Source organism: Adiantum capillus-veneris, chromosome 29, assembly GCF_014529385.1.
Source record: "Adiantum capillus-veneris isolate H3 chromosome 29, ASM1452938v2, whole genome shotgun sequence".
Classification (NCBI taxonomy): Eukaryota; Viridiplantae; Streptophyta; class Polypodiopsida; order Polypodiales; family Pteridaceae; genus Adiantum; species Adiantum capillus-veneris.
In genome coordinates this window covers 29,895,801-29,901,317 of record NC_140959.1, presented here as the reverse complement: position 1 = coordinate 29,901,317, position 5,517 = coordinate 29,895,801, and the positions used below count along the sequence as shown (strand labels likewise).

The window sequence follows — 5,517 nt, the reverse complement described above, 5'->3', positions numbered from 1 at the left end:
TGATTTTACCTCACCTCGTCTCTATGTCCCATATACAAGCTTAAATTGGCCCCCTATTCACACAGAGGTCCGAATTTACCTCAGCTCATCTCTCTGTCCCATATACAAGCGTAATATTTCCCCCCTGTTCACACAGAGGTCTGATCTTCAAAACAGGAGATACTTCCCACCACCAGGAAGGCAGAGGTTCAAAAACTACAATAAAGATGCACCGCGGCGGTTCTCTCTCCCCAATCAAGCAAACGTGGCTTTTCATGCCCACCCCATGGGTGGATCTAATAGATCATCTTCAAGCTAAAATCTGTGAACTCAAGGACAAGAACGCAGAGCTCAAGGTACGTCTCGCAGCCCTTGAGACGCATTTCTCCTCCTTGGAGGCTCAAAAGCAAGTCGATAATGAACACCTTCTTGCCAAAACAAAGGAGGTCGAGCACAACCTCACCACAAGCATGTCCAATCTTGCATAGCAAGTTCAAGATGCAACCATCATGGTCTCATCCAAAGTAGAAGAGTGCATGCACGAAAAACGCCAACGGGAAGGACTAGCACTATGTGTTTGAATCAGCGGCCTACCCTCTAGTTGGTGGGAAGAGAATGACGACTGCACCTCAACGCTAGTCAAGCTTAACCAAGCTATTCACCCAACCGAATTTGACCCCAACACAATTGAAAAGGTTCATCATGACAATCGCACCAACCAAGGTGTCTTGGTCTTCAAGACCAAAGAGGCACGCATAGCACTTCTACAACAAGCACGACTTCTCAAGGGTACCAAAGTATGGGTAAGGGAGGCTCTGACCCCCGCCCAACTCAAAGTCAAGAAACAAGAACTCCAAAAGGTTCGAGAAGCACGAGCAGCCGGAAAATGGGTCATCTATCAAGGCGGCAAGGCCATCATTGAGGAATTTTGGGCTCCAAAAACTCCCAAGCCAACTTCTCCTCCCCTCCCTCCTAAGTGAAATTAGTCACAATTCTATTGTATCCCCATTAGTCATGATTTTTCATGTATTCCTCTAGTAAGAGGTCCAACCATGTATGTTTTCTTGGTCCCATAGGTCATATTTGACCTCCGAGGAAGATAATGAAATCTCTCTCTCTCTCTCTCTCTCTCTCTCTCTCTCTCTCTCTCTCTCTCTCTCTCTCTCTCTCTCTCTCTCTCTCTCTCTCTCTCTCTCTCTCTCTCTCGTGTGCTCCTCTCCTTGGTCTTGGCCTCCCGCTCCATCACCTTTGACATGGTATCAGAGCCTTGGTGGAGCAATGCAAAGTGTTGATAAGAACCCCCCTATGCCATCGGCGTCCATCCTCCCCTTTCCCCCTGGCGGCATTTTGAATGCTGGCATCAATCCCGATGCTGACGGCCCTTGTGTCCCCCCACATGATACCAACATCTAAGTGAGTAAGCAGTTAGTATTTTAAAATGCTGTCAGTAGAGCTTGTTTGCCAACAACGTTTTTGACATGCAACAGCAGAGGTTTTTGACAGAGCAACTAGGAAACGATCCTTTAAGTCGCCAGAGTTTTAAAACACTATGCATCAACCTCCCCTCGACGGAGACTCTCTCTACCTTTACTTGCAATGATGTCGCCCACCCTTCCCACCCACGAACCCATCGTTTTAAAATTTTGTGGGTTGTGACATGTTGGGCACCTTTGGGAAGAAGAGAGGGGGAAAGTCGACTTGTTTTGGTGGCTTGAAAGGAGGGATTTTGGAGCCCTATCAAAAGAATTTTTGGAAGGTTTTGGTGGATGGCTTGAAGAATTGTGAGACAACTTTTTGAGTGCAAGAGATCTTGCAGCTGCAACATGCCCCCGCCTTGTAGAACCACCAGTGACAAACTGAACGGTGACAATTACGCCCATTGGAAGTTGATCATGCGACTCTAGTTCTTGCAAAAAGACTTATGGGACATAGTCGATGGCCTGGAGCTATCATAAAAACTAATATATAACTTTCCCAAATGATTTTCTCATGTTAAACTGATCATTTAAGATGGGGAGGTACAAGGGAAACAAGAGCTAGAATATTGGTGAGGCTGCCAGACCTGTCTCAACAGGGTATCCAAAGGAGGGAAAATAGGGATCCAAATGGAGATGGTCTGCTAAAGAGCAATGTGCACCTAATAGAGCTTCACAAGACCTTAGGGTTAGCTCTATTAATTCCTCCAAAGGTTAGGGTCCAATTTACTAAGCTAAAGTCCATTAGGTAAGCTATGAAAAATTGGATGGTTGTGGGAAGACTCAAAAGTCTTCCCACTAACCTACAAAGGAGGGGGTGAGCCCTAATGGTAGGGGATGAGAGAGAACACACACACACACACACACACACACACACACACACACACACACACACACACACACACTCACACTCAAGGCTTGCCTAATACACAAGAGGCAATTAGGACACATGTCAGGCTCTAAGCAGGTTGCCCCCAATCATCCCTAAAAGCCTATTGGATGGCCAATGAGGTGGACCAAAGAGAATTAAGCTTGAGTAAATTGAGCTTAATCATTTCAAAAATGCTTGATAAAAGAACCAATGAAAATTAAGATCCCTAGAAGACTATTCGGTAGTCTACCAAGGGGTCCAATGAGAATTAAGCTAGCTTAATTCCTATTGGCCAGTAGACTAAAAGGTCTTATGAGAGTTTAGTTGAATTAAATTAATTGCCTAAGATCTCTCTAAAGGGGAAAGGGGGACACTTGTCACAAAGGCTACCCAATATGCTTGTAAATTCCTATTGGCTAAGCTTGGCATGGGCCAATGAGGTGCCAGCATGAGCAATTAGCAAGAGGGGTCGACCAAGAAGAGAGAGAGAAGACTCATTTGGGCACACAAAACTCCACACACACTCACACAATGATGTGTTGAGTAAAGAACTCCATCTCCTTCTCCCAGCATTGAGAAGTGGAGGCCTACACCAACAACTCTTGGCTATGGAATGCAAATCCAAGCAAGAGCCAAGCTTCAATGGCATGCTCATCTCCTCTACCATCTAAATTATTAAGCTATGATATGCTCTAAGAGTGATTATGTAAGGAGAATACTTCTTTCTCGTAAGTTACATCTTCTTCCTCTTCACTTTGCCTCATTCCCTGCTAGCTCTCACGATGTTTGGAAGTGTGTGAGATCTTGGGACTAAATTTACTGCATGAAGCTTCCATCTTCATTGCACCAACGAGTTTTATCAAGGAACACAAAGAATTGTATTGTACAAAGTCTCTCTTGATGGGATAAGTTATAATACAAAAGCCTTTTGGAGGGGGGACCGGCTCCATGTAAATCCGTGTTGTCAATTTCTCTATTTCTCTCTCTTTTTCACGTATTGTTCATGCCAAACTAACTAGGTGTAACGTTTATGTTTCTTTCTCCAACCAAGCACTCTCTCTATGCTCATTAGGAACTTTTCTTATTGAAATGCTCACTATGTTAATCTATTTCCGCTGCACACAAGTTACTAGTTCGTTAATGTTACAGCGCACGCCCTTTCTGAAGTTCTTTGCATTATTTCTCTTAAAAACACAGGCGAACTTCAAAAATGGCTTTCACACTTGTCATTTTTTTTGCACACTACTTGTCCTTGTGCCTATTGATGGTTTGAACAAGTGCACAATCCGTTTTTGAAATTCGTTTGCTTGCCGTTTTGCACACGGCTTGCCATATTTTCTTGTTACTTTGAATATGTTTTGTCCATTTGCCTATTGATTGTTTGGGCAAGCCATATGCCTTCTTGTTAGTTCAAACAACAAAAGAGCAAGCCGTTTCTAAAGTTTGTTTGCGTTTTTCTTCAAAATAATAAACACATACGGACTTCAAAAACGGCTTTCCATCTTTTTGTTTGTGTTAACAAGAATGCATACAATTTGCCCAAACCAAAAATAGATAAGTGGGAAAGCCATGTACAAAGTGGCAAGCATAAATGGCAAGTGCGCAAGGCATTTTTGAAGTTCTCTTGCGTTATTTCTCTTAAAAACGCAGCTGAACTTCAAAAATGACTTGCACACTTGCCATTTTTGCTTGCCACTTTGCACACTACTTACCCTTGCATCTATTGATGGTTTGAACAAGTGCAGAAAGCAGTTTTGAAATCCGTTTGCGCTTTTTCTAAAAAATACAAACGGACTTTAAAACGGCTTGTGCACTTACAATTTATGTTTGCCGTTTTGCACACGGCTTGCCATATTTGCTTTCTACTTTGCATATGGCTTGTTCGTTTATCTATTGATGGTTTGGGCAAGCCGTATGCGTTCTTGTTAGCTCAAACGACAAGAGAGCAAGTGTTTCTAAAGTTTGTTTGTGTTTTTTTTTATTAAAATGCATACGGTCTTCAAAAAAGGCTTTCTATCTTTCTGTTTGTGCTAACAAAAATGCATACAGCTTGCCCAAACCAACAATGGAGAAGTGGGTAAGCTATGTACAAAGTGGCAAGCAAACATGGCAAGTGCGCAAACCGTTTCTGAGTCCGTTTGCGTTATTTCTCTTAAAAATGCAACCGAACTTTAGAAATGGCTTGCGCACAAATAAAAAGGGACTTCAAAAGTGGTTTGCATACTTGCCATTTTTGCTTGCCACTTTGTACACTGTTTTTCCTTGCGTTTATTGATGGCTTGGACAAGTACATAAGCCGTTTCTAAAGTCTGTTTGCGTTTTAAAAAAAAACACACAAACAGACTTAAAGAACGGTTTGCGCACTTAAAACATAGCTATTTATTCGCGGCCAAACCAAAAGCCGCTAGTTCTAAGCCGCTAACCCTAAGCTGCTAGCCCAAAGTAGACTGAAATGGCCAAATGCTACTTTAATTTGATTTAGAGCGGCCAAACCTAAGTGGATTTACATGGAAAACTCCTAACGATCAAACATGGCTATCTATTAGCAGCCAAACCAAAAGTTAGCCAAACCAAAAGCCGCTAACCCTAAGTTGCTATCCCTATGCATCTAGCCCTAAGCAAACTAAAATGGCCAAATGCTGCCCTAGCTCGATTTAGAGCGGCCAAACGTAAGCAACTTTATACGATCAACTCCTAAAACGACCAAACACGACCATCTATTAACGGCCAACCCTAAGTCGCTAACCCTATGCCAGTAGCACTAAGCAGCTAGCCCTAAGCAAACTGAAATGGACAAATGTTGTCGTAACCCAATTTAAAGCGGCTAAACCTAAGAGGCTTTACAGCTTACGTTTGGCTGCTAACCAAGCATCTAACCAAACTGCTTATAGCTTGCCCAACCCAATAACAAGCAAGTGGTCAAACCATATACAAAGCAGCAAGCACAATGGCAAGTGCACAAGTGATTTTTGAAGTCCGTTTGGAATTTTTTTTAAAAACACAAACGAATTTAAAAAACGGTTTGCGAACTTACAATTTCTGCTTGCTGTTTTGCACATGGCTTGTCATTTTGCATACGGCTTACTACTTTACATATAGCTTGCCCATTTGCATATTGATGGTTGCCCATTTGCATATAGCTTGCCCATTTGCCCATTTTGCATACGGCTTGCTACTTTGCATATAGCTTGC

The 5,517-nt window shown here is 42.7% G+C and overlaps 1 pseudogene; it reads left to right on the top strand.

Annotated features, from left to right (window-relative positions):
* Window positions 1–206: 206 nt before the first annotated feature.
* On the top strand, window positions 207–1,017 carry LOC147418976 (uncharacterized; annotated as a pseudogene).
* Window positions 1,018–5,517: the final 4,500 nt, after the last annotated feature.